Source organism: Nematolebias whitei, chromosome 13 (genome assembly GCF_014905685.2).
Source record: "Nematolebias whitei isolate Nwh7 chromosome 13, NemWhi1, whole genome shotgun sequence".
Classification (NCBI taxonomy): domain Eukaryota; kingdom Metazoa; phylum Chordata; class Actinopteri; order Cyprinodontiformes; family Rivulidae; genus Nematolebias; species Nematolebias whitei.
In genome coordinates, this window is record NC_056510.1 from 21,327,027 (window position 1) to 21,346,788 (window position 19,762).

Sequence of the window (19,762 nt, forward strand, 5' to 3'; positions counted from 1 at the left end):
ATATATATATATATATATATATATATATATATATATATATATATATATATATATATATATATATATATATATGAAATAAACTGCATTTATGTGAAGTTGCTATTGGGTTGTAACAGTGATGACATTTCCGAGAAAGTTTTTATTCTAGTTTTTAGTTTTTCTACTTAACCCTTTGTTGCAACCAAACGAAAACTTCCAGTTTATCTGAGTGCTATTTATTTGTTTTTGCTTAAAATCAAAATGAGCTAATAGCGAGTGTAGTTTTCAGGTTAATTAATGCAATCATTACCACTGTAGAGTAAAAAAAGTGAAATTTATAGAAAAAATTATGCAAAATTGATCATTTTTGTTTGTTTTATTGGCTTTTCCACAGGCGTATGAAGATGAGCTGACTGGTTAAGCAAAGATTATTGAAGTGGGATTAAAAACCATTATGGAAGTTTTCTTGCTTCTACAAATTTTCACTATAATAAAACTTGAGAATAAGCTCATGCTACAAGTCAAACAAAGCAGCTGGCAAAATAAGAAGCAGAGGTTAAAAAATATGATTTTACTTTATAGAGTGTGTTCCAAATTTTCATTCAGAAAGTTGGAAACTGATCAGGAAAAGTTAAGCACAAAAAAAATTACATTAAATAGTTTGTGTTACAGATTAAACCTTAAACATGATGTCATTTGTCCAAATACCTCACAAACGTAACATAGCCAATAAACTGTGTTGCTGAAGAGACGAGCTGAAAAGAAATGGCTCACAAAAACGTCCAGCTCTTCTTATCTTATATCATTTATTTTACCAGTATTGGTTTTAAAAAAATCAGCTCAACAAAGGAGAGCTCAATATGTCCATAATATAAGTGGCTTTTGTTTTTATTTGAAGTCATTGTAAACCACTATTAAGAATGAATCCTCTATCTTTTTTTGTCGTTTGGTACATTTATTCTGTATAACAGCAGCCATTGATTACAAAGAAAGCATTTTATCCAGAATGCCCACCAGCATCCATGTAGTGTTTGCAGTTATTCCCATAAAATGGAGAGAGCAGACATTATTTTTTCCAAATAGAAAATCAATCCCCAAGGAGAATATCTTCTGTTTTCAATATCCAAAAGAAGCTGCTGTCTGCAGACCATCTTACTGTGAATTAATAAATCCCTGTTTACCAGCTTCTCACAAGCTATGTATTTATTCAGTACTGAAGTAGGATCCATTGCATGAATACAACTTGCTAACAATTCAAAACCCAATTATAATTTGCATGTCGGTAAAACTCCACGAGTCACAAAGATGTGTTTAACGTTAATTTTGCAACTTGTGTCTGTTATATTCAAATTGCACTTTCTTTAGTCATGTGTCATGGCTGGATAGATTGAGCTCCTGTCAGAGCACAAAGCTCCCCTCCGAAGTCCACACGGCCTTGTCTGTTAGGACCTGGTCCACATGGGGCCAAATTTGATTGGAAAGCCCAAAGGGAGGAGTTCCACCAGTCACAGGGGCATTGTTAGCGCCTCCAAAATGGCCAGAGAAGAATGACTGATTATGCAACCACAGCTAGGGTTACTAATAGGAATTCTATTTGAATTTCTAACATAACAGATGTTTGCTGGGCACCTCCATGGAGCGCGCATACACAGTTATGCTAATTCGCCAGTGTTTCCCTTCAAGTTAGCTCAGAGTCATTAGAGCACACAGTTAGCTTGGATCCCTCTGTCAAACTAATAATTGGCCATTATTGATATTAATTAACATTTTTGCTCTCTATGTCCTTTTTGACCCACTATCTGTTAGTAAATCCAGTTACTGAGTCCTATTAGGGCAATAAAATCCACGAGACTCTATAGTAGCTGTGAGCCATTTATCAGAAACAAAACATAAAGCCAATTAGGAATGGGTGCAGACAGTTGTCTCCATTCTCCACTGACTGCTTCTTGATCTCCATTATAAATTGCTAATAGAGCAGATTCTGGTAGAAGTTAAAGGTGGGGGAGCAGAGGGTTACCAACTGCTCACTCCTGCCCGTGACGGCAGGTGGATTACTTTTATTTATTAGTTATTATTTAGCTTGAAAATAGTGTGCCATAAAAAGTTGGTGTTTACACTGTTTTTTTGTTTTTCTGTTTTTGTTTTTCATTCAAAGTCATAATGGAGAGTCTTCCTCTGGACTACTGCTCCACAATGTTAATTACCCTATAAAATATTGCATAAATACTGTTATGATTCATACTCAACCAATTAAAGCAGTTCTTCCAATGTTCAGGGCGGGGTTCTGTGGAAACAATATAAACAATGACTATCTTACCTGTTGTAGATAGTTATTTAAATGACCAGAGTTTATAGAAATAGAGTTTAATTTTGACCTGACTGATGAGCGAACAGCTAATCTGAGTGGGATCAAAACTAAAGTGAATTGCTCCAATCTTAAAATAAATTTATTTTCAAAAAAAATGTAAGAGGGTGATATAAATGCTAAATTTTAAACCCCAATGTCATGGCACATTTTGCCTTACGTTTAGGGATGGGGCCGATCCGATCCAGTATCGGTATCGGCCTCCGATACCAGCATAATTTACGTATCGGATTTTCCGATCCACCTGCCGATATTTCCGATCCATGATGCATGTTGGCTTCAAACTATGGAATGGATTTTCTGAAAAATGGCGTGTCTCATGAACCCAGAGTAATAAGACCCGCCTCACATTCAGGAAATCCAGTTCATTGTTTGCAGCCAGCTACAACGTGAGGGTTGAGTTAGCAGCACTGTGGCTAACAGCTAACAAACTTTTCATCTAAACATGTCCGATGTGTGGAAATATTTTACACTAGAAACAAAACAAGACAGCATTGTCCAATGTCTGCAGAGCCATAGCGCCACATTAAACCACGTTAAAGTTAGTTTTACGATGGACATTCGAGCTCCGTGGCTTCAGCGGGGCACTACTCTTTGGTCAAACTGAAAGAGGCAACTCGTCCCCGGTCAGCCGCGTCCAATCTGCCCCGCTCAGTCTGCTCGTCTCTGAGGAGGGACAGACTGAGCGCGGCTGCCCCAAATCAGGCTGCCTGCTTCGGATTGAACAAGAAGAAGACATCGCTGAAACCCCGGAGCTCAAATGTTTACAGAGAAGTTGCTAAACTTCATCATAATTAATGACCAACCACTATCAGTTGTAGAAAACGAAGGATTTCACAGCTTGATACTTGCAGCCAAGATATAGTTTACCCTCCAGGAGATATTCATCAGTACAACAGTAAACAATCATAAAAAACATATGATTTGAAAATTATATATATTAAAAACATAAACTGCTACATTATAACGTGATGTAAAATACTAAAAACAGGAACATGCCTGTTAGTTTATGCCATGAACTTAGCAGATGTTTGAAGCCATTTCACATTTAATTTAATTTAATTAATTTATTCATTCATTTAAATGAAACAAAATTTAAAAAAATATCATCAAAAAGAAAACATTGAATGAAAAGAGTGCAGAAAGAAGAAAAAATTCTTATATCTGCCCCTTATAAAATATAAAACAACTTTAAACAATCACTTAAATTATTCACTTTAATATCCACTTTAAAACTAGGAATAAAAAGAAACATGTTTTGTGTTAGCAGAATTTAATTCTAACTTTAAAACTTACCCAACATTAATAAAACTTACCGCAAGTTGCCTTTTTGGACATGCATGCATATATTTGTACAAATTGTACTTGAGAGGAGATTATTACAGCCTCATATAAAATCAATGATGATCATGATATCGGAACTCGATCGGTATCGGCCGATACTCAGATCAAGGTATCAGTATCGGATCAATTTTTTAAAAAAGTGGATCGGTGCATCCCTACTTACGTTACTTGCAAAAGTAAATTGTGGCAGCAGCAGCTATCAATAGCATTTTAGGGTAGGCTAATAAGGCATTTCCTGCAGGAATATCACTATTTTTCTGCCAGGATAATCATTTACTGTGGAACTGCCAGTGTTGTAAAGGTGCCATGCACATTATTTCACTGCCCACGTTTGCTTATCTTCTACACACCTTGACAACTGCAGGAGTGTTTATGATTTTATCTGCTGGAGTACACTTTTGAAAGAAAGACAGGCAGATTTGGAATAGTTTTTCAATGATTAATATTTATTATAGCATGGATTTTAGACCTTGAAATTTGACTCAACTAGGGTTTTAACAGACTACTCGAGTAATCTACACATCGATTCCTAGGATATCGATCAAGTTTTTAAATTTCACGTCGAGTATTCGTGGTGACGTCATTACGTCGCTGTTATGTCATTGCATCACGTTTCACGTGATCCGCACTGGGCGCGGGTTACAAAATGGATTCCTCCAAGCAGACAGATGGAGCGGAGCAGGCCCAGTCATGGCAAACAGGTAGAAATACATCAATAGAATGGAAATATTCCTCTAAAGATGAATCTTCCGGTTCAACTACCGTAAGGAAACAGAAAATGAATCAACTTCCTGACTGTTTGGAGCTCGTTGCGAACCGGTGTTACACCATATTCTGTGACCACCGTATATGGTGACCCTAGGGGGCGGTGTTGCATGCACTGTTGCAGGTCACAGAATATGATGTAACACTGGGTCCAATGACCGAACCAGAACCAGCTTCCTCTGACCTTGTTTCACAAACAAAAAGCAAAAAATATGAATATCTAAACCTATAAACATATTAATCTCTAAAACTAATTTTTAATGAGCAACACTGCGGGATGTGGTGCGGGTTGATCGACCGCCCCACTGTTTTTAAGTTTCGTCTTTTACGTGCTGCACGTTTCTTTCAGTTTTGCAGCTTAATAATAATAACTAGTAGTTTAGCTTATCCTGTGACTTATTTGCAGTATGATAAATGGTAGGAGTATAATATACGCTCCCAATGATTTGTTGGTCTTTTTTTGTAAATAATGATCTTTTTTGCGGTTTTATTTATTTATTTATTTTTGCATCTTTAGATGCTATGATGTTATCAAGTACTCGAGTTCTACTCAAGTTTTATTATGTTAATGTCGAGTTTAAAAATTATGTAGTCGTTCAACCCCTAGTCAACACTGTGAATATTTTATGAGAACATTTGTTCCACAAATTATTTGAACATGTCCAAAACTTAAGCGGCAAGACTGCACTCCCCTGCAACCCATGCAAATAAAATTGAGCACACTGCAAAAACTGCAAGACATTATGGAGATTCTTTCATGAATGTCTTTTGCCAACTGGTCCCAGTCCAGTGACACCACATTAAGACATTATAGCCATTGGCTCTTCATTCGGGTCAGAAATAAACTCTATTGTCCGAATTGAAATAATTTAAAGAGCCATCTACAGCAGGTAATACATTAATTGTTTAAAACCTTTCCTTTAAAAACTCAATTAAGAAGTTTAATTTGTGTATTTTCCACAAAATTCCATGATTATTACAAGAAAACTGATAAATACATGAATCTTATTTAAAAAGACTATGATGACTGGAAGAACCCACAACATTTTCTCTGTTCTCCTTCAAAAAACACAGAATCCATTCCATCGTTTTGAAGAGACACAGATTAGGTGACCTAGTCTGCTATTCCACTGGCAAGAACAGACAGTTGTTTTGAACTTGCCAACTTGATACTTTGAGAATTAATGATTTGGATTTTCCAGACCGCAAGAACTCAGAAGCATGAAGGATCATAAGGTGTTGTCAAAGCAGGTAGCTTGGCACAACCTCTTCATGTTACAACTTGTATTCCTTCTCCCTGTATCCAGATGCTGCCATGGCAGCCCAGGTTTATGACGAGAACTATAGCTAGCCCTTAAATGAGCAGTATTTAATAGCCTGGGTTGAAGTGTAAAGGCTTTCTCCCTAGAGTATTACTGCAAGAAGCTAATTACAAGTTTCATCATCAATCATGAGTATTATTTATTCAGTGTGATGAATTTCTAATTAATAACTGATGAGCATTATGGCCTCAAACACTGTAAAGCGATTAATTATAGTTGGCAACAGGGAATATCGCTGTAAAGGACTATCTGGTGCACAGTCACAGCAACTAGTGCCGATAAGCCAATGTCTATAAAAAAGACGCACAAGATTGTGTTATCTATCTTCTTCTGAAGTAATTACTTTGATTAGTGTTGTCAAAATGTTTTCATTTAGTACTTGATGTAGGTCTAATGAATACTAAAAAAAGTAACTTGTAAGCTCTATTTTTTTCATGCTACTAAACTCTATTTAGGCTCCACGAGGGTCCTGAGTAAATTTCAAGTGAGCTGCTTAAAAATTCAAACAGAAAGTCTCTCAAAAGTCTCCGAACCACATATTAAATCCCTCTGAAAGTTGTATAGCATTACATATAAATAAAAAGCTGACATTTTTGTTAATACAAACATTTTTTACTTGTAGTTAAAGTGTCCACAGTGTGGCTTTTATTTCAATCAATCAAAACTATGACAATTCCAGAATCATTTCAAATTTTGATCAGTCAAATATTTTTGTAAACAGAAAAGAAAATCTGTTTCTTCTTTTTTCAGCTTTTCCCACTTCAGGGGTCACCACAGCGAGTCATCCTCCTCCATCTCACTCTGTCCTCTGCATCCTCTGTCCTCACTCCAACTACCTCCATGTCCTCTCTAACTGCATCCATATATAGTATATCCTCTTTATCTTTTTCCTGGCAGCTGCATCTCTGCCATCCTTCTACCAATATACCCACTGTCCCTCCTCTGGACATGTCCAAACCATCTCAGTCTGGCCTCTCTAACTTTATCTCAACCTGTGCTGTAACTCTATTGTTCCTAATTTTATCCATCCTTGTCACTCCTAAGGAGAACCTCAACTTCTTCATTTCTGCCACTTCCAGTTCTTTCTCTTGTCTTTTTGTCCATACCACTATCTCCACACCATACAGCATAGCTGGTCTCACCATCTTGTAAACTTTTCCTTTGACCTTTGCTTTTGTCGCAAATCACTCCTGAAACTTTTCTCCATCCACTCCATCCTGCTTGGATACTTTTTTCACCTCTTTACAACACTCCCCATTTTCCTGGACAGTGGACCCCATGTACTTGAAGTCCTGCACCTTTGTGACCTCTGCTGCTCCTTGCAGCCTCACCGTTCCATCGGCCTCCCTCTCATTTACACACATGTACTCTGTCTTACTACAGCTGACTTTCATTCCTCTTCTTTCAAGTGCATACTTCCACCTCTCCAAGTTCTCTTCTACCTTTTCCCTGGTCTCACCACAGATCACAATGTCATCTGCAAACATCATCGTCCAAGAGGATTCCTGCCTGATCTCATCTGTTAGTCGGTCCATCACCAGAGCAAACAAGAAGGGGCTCAGAGCCAATCCTTGATGCACTCCCACCTCCAACTTGAAGAAGCTGCATGTCACAGCACATCTCACCACAGTCCTGCTGTCCCCATGTCCTGTACCAGTCTAACATACTTCTCCACCACTCCAGATATCCCCATGAAATACCACACCTCCTCCTGTGGCACCAGGTTTCCTTATCATCTATTCTCTGTCCAGATGACACACCTAGTACCTTCCTACCCATCTCTCTACTGTTTCTAGTAGCTCGGTCATCTAGAAGCTCTTTCTTACCACCCAGAGCCTTTAACAGCTCATCTCTGAACTCCTCACAACATTATTCCTTCTTCATCATCCACCATTTGATCTTCTTCTCTGATTTTACTCTTGTCTTCTTCACAACAACAGTCATTCTACACATAACTATCCAATGCTGTCTGGCCACCCTGTTCCCTGCCATAACCTTACAGTCCCCATTCTCCCTCAGGTTTCCTCTTCTACACAGAAGTCTGCCTGTGTACCTGCTCCTCCACACTTACAGGTCAATCTAGGTTTCTCCCTCTTTTGGAAATAAGTGTTGACTACAGCCATTTCCATTCTTTTGGTAAAATCCACAACTATATGTCCTTCCTGGTTTCTTTCCTTGACATCAAACCTACCCATCACTTTCTCATCCTTTGTTTCCTTCAACATGTCCATTCAGGTCTACTCCAGTTACCACTCTCTCATCCCTGGGAATACTATCTATCACTTCATCCAGATTCTTCCAGAATTTCTCCATCTCTTCTATCTGACATCACATAAAACATCTACCTTCCTTCTCCGCATCATTCCAGCCAGCTCTCCATCTTTGCCCATCATTGTCCCCAGGAGTGGCTACCCTCAGTATTCATTCTTGGCTTTCCTCTTATCGATCTGTCTCCTGGCATGTTTCTCTCTGTGTGGTCTTCAACTGTTTATCAGACCTTATTCAAATGGAAATCACAATGTTAAATGACACACTAGCTAGACTTATTTTTACCATGAGCCAATATGAACACTGATTTTAACTGTTATCTGAATTCTTATTCAGACAAATTATAGGCCAAATGAATAACTTTGCAATCAGAGCTAAATTTGCTGTGACAGCAAATTGACGTTAACTTAAAAATTATATACATATTCCTAGCAATTCTTGATGGACTGCTTATCGTCTGCGGCCTTTCATGCTGGAATTTTAGACAAAGATTAGCAAATGTTGAGAAATGATGGAGATAATTTTTTGGGGGGTCAACTCAAAAATAACATGAACTAAAATCTCATGCAACCCTGTAAGATGTCACATTTAGAATACGTGTTGTGATTGACTCTCAGCTACTACCACATCAGATTTTAACACAATATCTGTAAAACTGACAGCATCATAACCATTTTTGTGTTTGATATTGCTGATAAGCTGATAAGCATGACGATCTCTTCTTTTTCTCTGTCATGAAAAAAAACAGCCACTTAATGTAAAATAATCTGTTTAAGGTACCATTGTAAAAATTATACGTAACTGATTATTTTTATGAAAGCTTGTGTTTGTGTGAGTGTGTGTGTGTGTGTGTGTGTGTGTGGGGGGGGGTCTTTTTCTGATGTACTGTACATACGAAACATGCAAAGTAAATCCAACTGTGTCAAATTACAGGCTAGATGAAATTTATACTTTTCCTGTTAATGAACATCAGTGCATTTCTTACTATATGCTATAAATCTCATAATCTCATAAACAAAACATTTGAGAAACACTCCATCAATGTACTTTCATCTAATTTATACAAAAGCTTTACATCTTCATTTCAATATAATTGTTCTGTCGTGCACTAATTCTTTTCAAGGCTCATTTCAATTATAGCATCTTCTCAGTAATCACTGGTCAAACCACGATTGGTTCAAATTAAAGTAGATTATTGTACATCTTCCTTCAGACATTCCAACAAAACGATCTCATTATGAAAAAGAACTGAATAAAGTCAAAATGATGATAAAGAACTATGAGAGCCAGTGATTCTGTCATTTAGAAAATGAAAATTGGTGAAGCATCTATTTAATTTGTCTGTTGTTTCAATTCAGCACAATTTCTTTTGCACAATTGTGGCATTTTTTTAAATATACATTTATTCATCTATCTGCGCTAAACAGAGATGGATTGAGTCATGCATGGCTGTGTGAGTCGTTCAGAGTAAATGTAATAAATGTGCATGACTTTAATGCTGAATTGCAGTTGTGTTTTAATATGTAGCACTGCTTTCGATTGGGCTAAAACGTACAGTACTTTTTTGTATTTTACTTTTCGCTTTATTGAGAATATGTTGCTGAGAAAAAAAACCCCATTATATCTGGCTTGAGCCAAGTGAAACAATTCAACATTTGCATTTAAGAATTTTGTGGTTTATTTTCAAATTATTGTTTGCTTTCACTTTTAAACAACTCAACATAAAAATCACACACACAAAAAAAAAGGGGTTTGAAACATTTATAAGGTCTGATAGAAAAAAAAACACTCACGTTAGCAAGCATTTATATTATACTGAAGTTTATACTAAATACATAATTTACTTTACATCCACATGGAAACAAATTAATTTATATACAAAACAAAACAATTATTTTTTTTTGCTCAAACACAATTCTTGACATTAACAGTCAAGAATATTTATTTTATTATCTTAGCTTTACTCCAAATTAAGTTTACCCTCACATAATAATACTAAACAGTTTCTTTGTAATGATCAGTTGCCTCTCACAGATTTTCTGCTACATGCTAATTTTACACTTGTGTGCTTATTTAAATTTATTTATTTTACAAGCACAGCTGCTTTTGCTCCGCATGATTTTTGAAGCAATCTAAATATAGTCTAGACAGCTGGATGAACAAAGCTTGCACTGTAAAAATGGCCCCACATTGAAAAATGGTTCTCAGATCAGTTACCTGCTCTTTTTTTAACCTGGCTCCAGACTACAATGATCACAGTTTCATTAGTAAACTCATAAAATTTGTATTCTACCATTATTGTATCCAAGATCTCATTCTTTTGGTAATAATTCACATCTTTTATGGGTGAGGGTGTAACATACACAGAACAGTAAATCAAGAGGTTTGCATTTCATTTCAGCTCTTTCTTAATCACAACAGACCAGACCAATGTTCTCATTACTGCTGACGAGACCCAAATACATCAGTCCATCTCTCTGCTCGACTCTGTCAGCACTTGCGAACAAGACTTTCAGATCCTCTGAATCTTCTGCTTGAGGCAGAGATTCATCCCTGATCTGTAGCATCTACCTTTCTCTGGTTGAGAACCATGGCTTTAATAGAGAAGTTGACTCTCATTCCAGCTGTTTTCCATTTTGCAGAGGGTTTTGGCTGAAGATGCCAACAACAACATATCCTCCTCAAATAACAGGGACAAGATGTTAAGGTTCCCAAACCAAAACATTCTCCGCATGACTGCGTCTCAAGATTCTCTCCATGGACACCATACACAGGATCAGACACAAGGGAAAACTCTGGGACAGTCCTGTCTCTAGTGTCAAAATTAAAGGGACAATATTTCTGCAGTGAATACCTTTTACTTGACGGCACAATGGCGCAGTTGGTAGAGCTGTCACCTCTCAGCAAGAAGGTTGCTGGATCAAATTCTGGCCAGGGACCTTTTTAAATGGAGTTTGTATATTTTTTTCTCTGGGTACTCCGATTTCCTCCCCCAGACCAAAATGTGTGCTTTCGAATTCTGTCAGTAAAATTCCCCCATAAACTCTAATTTGTCCTCTGGTGTGAGTAAGAGTGTGGATGGTTGTTTGTCTCATTTGACTATGTGGGTGTACATGTACCCTCTTGCACAGTGAATGCTGGACATGGGCACTCATGGCCCAAGGAAGAAGAGGATGATGGATGGATGGATGGATGGATGGATGGATGGATGGATGGATGGATGGACGGACGGACGGACGGACGGACGGACGGACAGACGGACGGACGGACGGACGGACGGACGGACGGACGGATGGACGGACGGATACCATTATTTTCAATATCTGTGCTATTTTTGTCACATTTAATAACTTTCAATATTTGACCTTTACCTGTCATGAGTCGCTGTGTTGGATTCCATTGGTAAAATATTTGAATACTTGCACATTTGTACCTATAATAACTTACAAAATGTCAAATTTTGAAGGTTTATTTCAAAACCTTTCATCACACATGACTACTGTACAGAAACAAAAGGCTCTGCAGACACCGGATGCTCACAACCTAAAACCTGTCAAAAAGTAAGTTACATGAACAAAAGGTAAAATACTAAAATAATATGCTGAGGAGAAGCTAATAGCCAGGTAAAGACAACAATTATTTGACGTGTTCAACTGAAAACCAGAAATTAAATATACCTTATCTAGGAGAAAATTGTTAGCTACAAACAGGTGACACAGGGCACAGACTATGGAAACACTAACATGACAAATACAAGTAAACCTAAGAAGATCCTATAGAGTTCCTGGAAAATATATTCATTCCCTATGGATTTCAGAAGACCCACATCTTCAAGTATTCATCCTATTCCCCTAACCCCCTATGTTTGACCCTAAGAGAGTACAGAGAAAAAATGTCTGGTTATACTTCACAAGACATTAAGACATCAAATCTTACTGATCTGTCTTTTTTGCATGGACTATTCATATGAGAAACAGCTGAGGAGAAGCCCTGATAAAGTCCTCCCACTGCAGCGCACATCACGTGCAAACTGCAACAGCACAGTTGTCAGAGTGGATGTTTATTTTCATTTGATGATGGAGGAGTTGGAGGAAGATTCACGGAGAAGTGCTATTTGTAAATTTGTCAGAGACTGCCAACATGTCTGACGGACATTGCAGGAACATGTCTTTATGCTGCCCGGGGGAGACGCACTCCCTCTCGGTCAGTACAGCCATGTAGAGTCAGCTGTGTCCCCATGCTGTTTCCTTCAAGCAAAAATATTATCCAGTCTCCTTCCATAACTTATTTGACGATCTATATAAGTTTTATTGGACTATCTTTATCATTGTTGCTACAACAGTTGTAATGATGGCTCAATTTTCTAACAGCCTTGGCCAGCTACTTTTCAGCACATGCTGCTCTCAGAAATCAGAGTACTTTTCATAAAGAAACATGGCCATAAAGTTCTGACCAAGCACACACTGCTTAACACACTTATACATACCCCTATGAGAAATCACTTTTCACTGGGGGCAAAGCACAATACAGGGTCTCATTGGGGGACGTGAGTAGAAAAATATGCAATTTTTGTCCCATACATCAGCGAGACATAACTCTGACACATCTCATGGACTATAAACCAGCCTTAAATTGTCCTACTTTATGAGGAAAGTGTTTTAAATTAAGCAAAAACTAACTTAATGATTTTTTTTTCTGTTAATGAACTAAGACTAAACATTATTGACTCTTTAAAAAGGGCAGCACGGTGGCGCAGTTGGTAGAGCCGCTGCCTCTCAGCGATCAGGTTACCCTGGTTCAAATCTTGGTCAAGGGGCCTTTCTGGGTGGAGCTTGCATGTTCTCTCCGTGTGTGGGTTTTCTTCGGGTTCTCCGTTTTCTTCCCATGGACCAAAAACATGTATGTTGGGCTGATTGGTAACTAAATTGTTCCTAGGTGTTGGTGAGAGAGTGAATGCTTGTCTCTATGTGGCCCTGTGACGGACTAGCGACTTGTCCAGGGTGTCCCCCGCCTTTTGCACAGCGATTTCTGGACATGGGCACCAGCGACCCCCGCGACCCGAAAAGGAAGAAGCGGATAAAGATAATAGATGGTCTCTTTAAATATTGAACTGACAAAAGCCTCCAAGTCACTTCAACATACAATATTTCACGTTCAAAGGACTCCAAGTTGGAAATAAATACTTTAATATGAGACAAGACTGTACACATCCCATAACTGCCCCTGTCTGCAGGTCTACAAAACACACAAGCACACACACCAATCTCTTGTCTTTCCATCTGGAAAAGTGGGCCATTGTGATTGATTTGTGGATTTGCTCCCTCTTTTTTTCTCTCCATTTAAGTGAAATAATGTATGGAAGCAATCTGGCGACAGACATTTTGGAAAATCTATTTGAAATCATTTCAGTTGAAGCCGTGGCAGTTTGTCTTCTTAGGGGAGAGGACCAAAGTATAATTGTCTGCAGTCTAGTAAAACACAGTATAACTGCCATCACACTTGACTGAGCTTATAGCCAGCGAGTCCCGTGGCCTCTAGAAGATAGAGCAGTTAATGTTCCCTTTTATTTTAGAGGATATGTCACTTGTATCGCAGATTTATACCATGATACAGCAATTTTGTCCAAACAGATGGATAATGGTGTCACCAGCAAAAAGCCTTGTTTTATTGAGTTTAGAACATATTGTTTAGATAGGGGACTGTGCTGAACACATCCTCTGGCCCATTCTCTCTTTATCTCTCTAATCTTGCCCGTATTAGATTTGATCATTTTAGTTTGAAGGAGGAAAATGTGGTTGTAATGGCTTCCTAATAGCAAACACAGGGGATACAAATCCAGGGACCTTGTTCTCTAGTGCTTCCATAAGCACCACTGATTTATAGAGGTCTTTATGACAGAAAAGAAAATGATCTGCTGCAGGTATAAATCAGGTGAGGAGTAGGAAATTGAACTTAGATATCATCTTGTCAGATGCTTAATGCTCTTCCTCCTGTCACATTCGATAGGACCAATTTGGAGAATCCAGCAGAGGTAAAAAGAAGACAATTAACAATGACAGTGTGGTAATAGATGAAGCTATAAAATGAACCCTGCTGCCTGCAGGATGCTTTGTATGATTTCCACATGAGGTGGTGGAAGCAGTTTGCTTTTTTAGACCTCCATATCTTCTCTACTCCTGTTTGCTTATAAGTGTTCTTTTGAACATCCTTATAAGCCAAGCAAGGTGTGTGAAGATACACTTTAATTGGTTTATTTTTCTGTATAATCCAGTACAAAACAGAATTAGTACATTTAAATTTACCTTGCTTGTATGTCATTGCTCTGATGGACTTGATCTGTCCAGGGTGTACCCCGCCTCTCACACAGTGATAGCTGGGCATGGGCACCAGTGACCCCTGCAACCCAAAAAAGCAGCAGCAGGTAAAGTGGATGGATGGATGGATGGATGGATGGATGGATGGATGGATGTCAGTTTCTACTGCATTTTGCATCTTAAAAATAACATATTAACAAGTTCAAAAACTGATTACAAAGTAATATGACACAAACGTTCTAAGGAAAACCCATCAAAGTTAAATCAGGTCATCTGGAAGTTTTTTTGTTGTTGTTGAGATATTTTGTCCTTCATCCAAAGGACTTCACCAGTTTTTGTTGTGGTTCCTCAGACGGATGAAGTCCTTTGGATGAAGGATGAAACGTCTCAACAACAAAAATGTCCAGATAACCTAATTTCAGTTTGCTGGATTTTTTTAACCTGGATTATTGAGCATGAACTTTGATGTTCTAAGGAAGTATTCCAGTATCATCATTTATTACCATACCATACCAGATACAATGTGATACAATAATCTATGCAACACACACTGCTTGGCCAAAAAAAAAAAGTTGCCACCAAAAAAAAGTTCACACAGTAATCCAATTATTCTCAGTCAGGTCATCCGGACAGTTATTATTATTTTTTTTTTTATATAAACTGTCCAGATGGCCGGACTGAGACTTATTGTATTTAATACCTGGATGATTGAGCATGAACTTAGTTCACACACTAGTATTTCGATGGACCGCCTTTAGCTTTGATTACATCAGCATTCACTGTGGCATTGTTTCGATAAGCTTCTGCAATGTCACAAGATCTATTTCCATCCAGTGCTGCATTCATTTTCACCGAGATCTTGCATTGATGACTAGGCACTATAGGCATGATGGGTGCATCACTTCACCTGCCTCTCTTCTTACCCCGATGCACCCATCATTCTGGAAGAGGGTAAATCTGGACTCATCAGACCACATGACCTTCTTCCATTGCTCCAGAGTCCAATCTTTATGCTCCCTAGCGAATTGATGCCTTTTTTTTTTTTTTTGATTAGCCTCACTGATTAGTGGTTTTCTTAAGGCTACACAGCTGTTCAGTCCCAATCCCTTGAGTTCCCTTCACATTGTGTGTGTGGAAATGCTCTTACTTTTACTATTAAACATGGCCCTGAGTGCTACTGTTGTTTGTCTTCAATTTGATTTCATCAAACATTTAAGTGATCGCTGATCATGATCATTCAGGATTTTTTTCCGGCCACATTTCTTCCTCAAAGACGATGGGTCCCCACCATCCTTCCAGATTTTAATAATGTGTTGGACAGTTCTTAACCCAATTTTAGTAGTTTCTGCAATCTCCTTAGATGTTTTCTCTGCTTGATGCCAATGATTTGACCCTTCTCAAACAGACTGACATCTTTTCCACGACCACGCGATGTGTCTTTCAACATGGTTGTTTAAGAAATGAGAAGCAATTCATTGCACCAGTTGGGGTTAAATAACTTGATGTCAGCTGAAAGATAATCACCCATGCAGTAATTATCCAATAGGAGGCTCATACCCATTTGCTTAGTTAAATCCAGGTGGTGACTTTTTTTTTGGCCAGGCAGTGTATAATACATTAAAATCATACAATACACTATAAAACAATGCAATACATTATGATGCAATACTATACAGTACCATACAATTTGATAATACACAATATGATACCATACAATAGAATAATTCATTCAGTTCTGTTTATTTTTAAAGCACCAATTCACAACAAACGTCTTCTCATGGCACTAAAAACAATTCCAAATCATAAATCTTGTTCTTCTCTAAATTAAAATACATTTATATTAAATTAAATCCTATTGTAATACAATACAGTCATGTACATAACATTATGAAATACCAAGTAGTAAAAAAGTTAGCTATCTAAGAAAGACAGTTGATTGTGTCAGATCTTCATCTCACATCAGTGGAAAGGAATGCCTTCCTTTTAACAGGAAGACACTCAGCAGAACCAGCTTCATGGATGGTCATCTGCCTTGACTGGCTGTTAGATGAGAGGACAGGAAATAGGCACAGATAAACACAGAAGGACTGGTCAAAGTGTTGTTTCTATGGGAAGAAAAACAAAGCAAAACACGGGTTAATGACATCAATAATTGTAAAATACAAAAAGAGAGTAAAGACAGTAGCAGAGTGAGGGAGTTTGCCCACCAGCATGACAGCATAACTAAAGGATAGCTCAGGAAACCCAAGCCAAATCTATACTACAGGGCTGATCAAAAATCCATCCATCCATCCATCCATCCATCCATCTTTACCTTCTTCCTTTCCGAGTTGTGGGAGTCCCATGATGCCCATATCCAGCAGTCACTATGCGAGAGGCGGGGTACACCCTGGATAGGTTTATCAAAAATCAAAATCTTAAAAAAGAGGAGTGTCACTCTCACAGACAGACGTGGAAATTTGTTCCACAAGAAAGGAGCCTGACAACTGAAAGTTGTGCCTACTTTTTGAAACTCTAGGAATGACAAATAAACCTGCACACATGTGAGCAAAGTGCTGTGTTTGGAAAAAAAAAAAAAAATTAAAGTAAAAAAAAAAATATGTGTGTGTGCGCGTGTGCGTGTGATTTTAAACAATGTTTAATGAACCTAATTCAAATCAAATCATTAAATGTAGTTTGGATGTTAAAAGCATTTGTGCTAATAACCCAGGACATCTTTGTAAAAGAGATTAATAATCGCAATGGATTTCTTTTCTGGTAAAATAAAGGTTTAAATAAAAAATAAATAAAAATAAGATTTTACATTCTGTTCAGAATTTTTTTATAATAATACTATAATACAAAACTACAATGTGATACACTACAATGTAATATGATTGTACATTAAGGTATATTTTATAAATGATACAATGGTGTACTACAATACAGTACAATATACAATTCAGTATGATAAAATTTGCTACAATATATGATATATCATATATATATATATGATACATTCTTATATATTTTGGTATGAAACAATATAATATAATTCACTTTGATATATTGTCTCCATAGGGTAGGGGACGTTGGTGTTGAAACAAAGTGCAAGCTATCTTTCCTTAAAGTTTGTCCTTTCCCACTGCAGGACATGTTTATTTGGATTGTTTGCAGTAATAACTGTTGAGGCGTTTCAGTTGCTTAAACAGATGCCATAGCTCAGCAGTATAATGAGCACAAGATAGGACAGAGAATGGCAATGCTCTCTGATCCCTGAATGTCACTCCGGTTTAAACCACAACTCAGTGTTTTATAGATCATGTATTCAGCAGCACACAACGACATTTGACAGATACAATGTCTTGAGAGGAAAAAAAAAATGGAGACTTGTCCGTCTAGGTGTAGGTTTCCACCGACTTAAGCTTTTAAAAAAAAAGTAATTTCTTGGTAACTGATGACCTTTTCATGGAAAGCTCTGTCATGTGGCAATTCACACCCAGGCATTTAAAGAGTTTTTTTCAAGCAGAGATCCAGTGCTCAGGAACCATCAGCCCTCGCAGCTCATCAAGCCAAGCGCTTGTATAATCTAATTTGATTTTAATGCTTCTCTGAAGGAGATTGTGCTCTTATTACTGTGTAATGATGCTGTTGTCAAGAGCCAGTGGTGATGTCTAATATCCCACCCATGTTAACTACTTCTGTGACACTCATCCCAGCATTGTCTCTGTGCACAACGGCTTGTGCTACACATTTATGACATTGTTGTTCTTTTCATTGCATTCTACTTTATGACTGACAGAAACATGGTGATTTTTCTCAAACTCCCTTCCTTATTACCTTTTGTCTGATGCAGTACTTTTTTTTTTTGTACTCAGTACAGTAGATAGAGCATAACAACGAAGGTCTTATCTGAGATGAGGAGAATTTTGAAATGCTCTCACTCGGGGGGGCAAGCAAATGGAAAAGTGACAAGCCATGGTGCACTTGTCTATTTTACTTATTCTGTGCCTCTGTTTCATATTCTGCCTCGCACTGCGGGCTTATTTTCCTCAGGGGTTCAGGAGGGCACGCTCTTTCATTTCTTCAGAAAATTGTTTCGCAGGATTTCAATCTTTGGTTGCAAGATATGACAAAACACAATATCAAGAACACTTATGTTTCTTATCTGCCATTTTTTCTGGGTATAAATAAAAGATCAGTATAAATTTGAGTCAAGTAGCCTCTGATGCACACATGAGAGATGAGTATGAAAAAGAACTATGAACCTTGGGACAGTATACTTTTACAGCTCTCTCAAAATTACCTTGGAGCAGGAGCTTTGAGAGTCATTTATCATCCTTGAAAATCAATTAGTTTGAACATAACATTCTAGATGGGATATTTTGTAAATGCTTCAACAAAAACCTGAACTTAATGTTTGATTTGTTTCATGTTTTATATGCAGGTAAAAGGTTAAGATGGAGGTAAATATAGAAAAACACTGCTTTAGTTTGGTGGTTATCCAAAATAGTGATTTTGCTTGAATAGATTGTCAATTTGCCACCAAACAAAATTAATAGCAGCACACGAGTAACTGAAATAGTTTTAAGGGTAAAGATGCTTTAAGAAGTTTGACTGCTCTCATCATCTGTCTGTACGAGTCTTCGTGAAACACTAAAAAACAAGCAAGTCTCAAAACTGTGCAGGATTCAAAATATTCAGTCATTTTTAGTGCTTTATTGCACATAATGATGAAGGCTATGTCTGAACCTCCCAGTGGTAGTGGAAAAAAATATCTAAACCTTGTCCTACTGATGTCCCTTTTTTTTCCTCCTGTTTGACTCTTGTCAGAGGTCAACCTCAAACAGCATGCGGTGGAATCAGGCGTTACTGTTGGGTGTCATATTGATGCATTGCAAGGCCCAGGAGGTCATGTCTCAGTAAACATACATTATCAAAACCCATGGAAGATGTGGGATGTTGACCTCACCGATAAGTTTATGGAGCTTCTTTGGGGAGAAACAGGAGGGGTGTCGTCACATGACGGAGAAGTTTATAGGCGCAACGACTTTCTTACTGCAAACCAAGAGGGTCAAGCAATCAGGACTGGTTTAAGTCTGCCAGCACCATTATCTTACACTGTCTGAAATGATCAATGAGCAAAAATAAAATGATCACAAGCTAAAATTGGCTTGGTAATGAAAATGGACTGTTTAAATATGGGGTTCAAAGAGCCTCTGGATGGAGAACGGGCACCAATTTAAAATGTAACAAATACAAAGGCACACAAACAGCGACGTGAATGTTTCCATGCCATTCACACGAGGAACGTAATCCGAAGAAAGTGTAAAAAAAAATTTAGTATTCTTTTAGTACAAGAATAGTTCACTCTTAAGCATTATACACAACACATAAATTACATTGTATTTTTGTAAAATGTAATT

General features: G+C 37.7%; 1 protein-coding gene across 1 annotated transcript in view; it reads left to right on the forward strand.

The window, feature by feature from the left end:
- Positions 1-19,762, forward strand: part of osbpl6 (oxysterol binding protein-like 6) — a 792,463-nt gene that overhangs the window by 371,775 nt on the left and 400,926 nt on the right. The gene's annotated exons all lie outside the window — the stretch shown is intronic.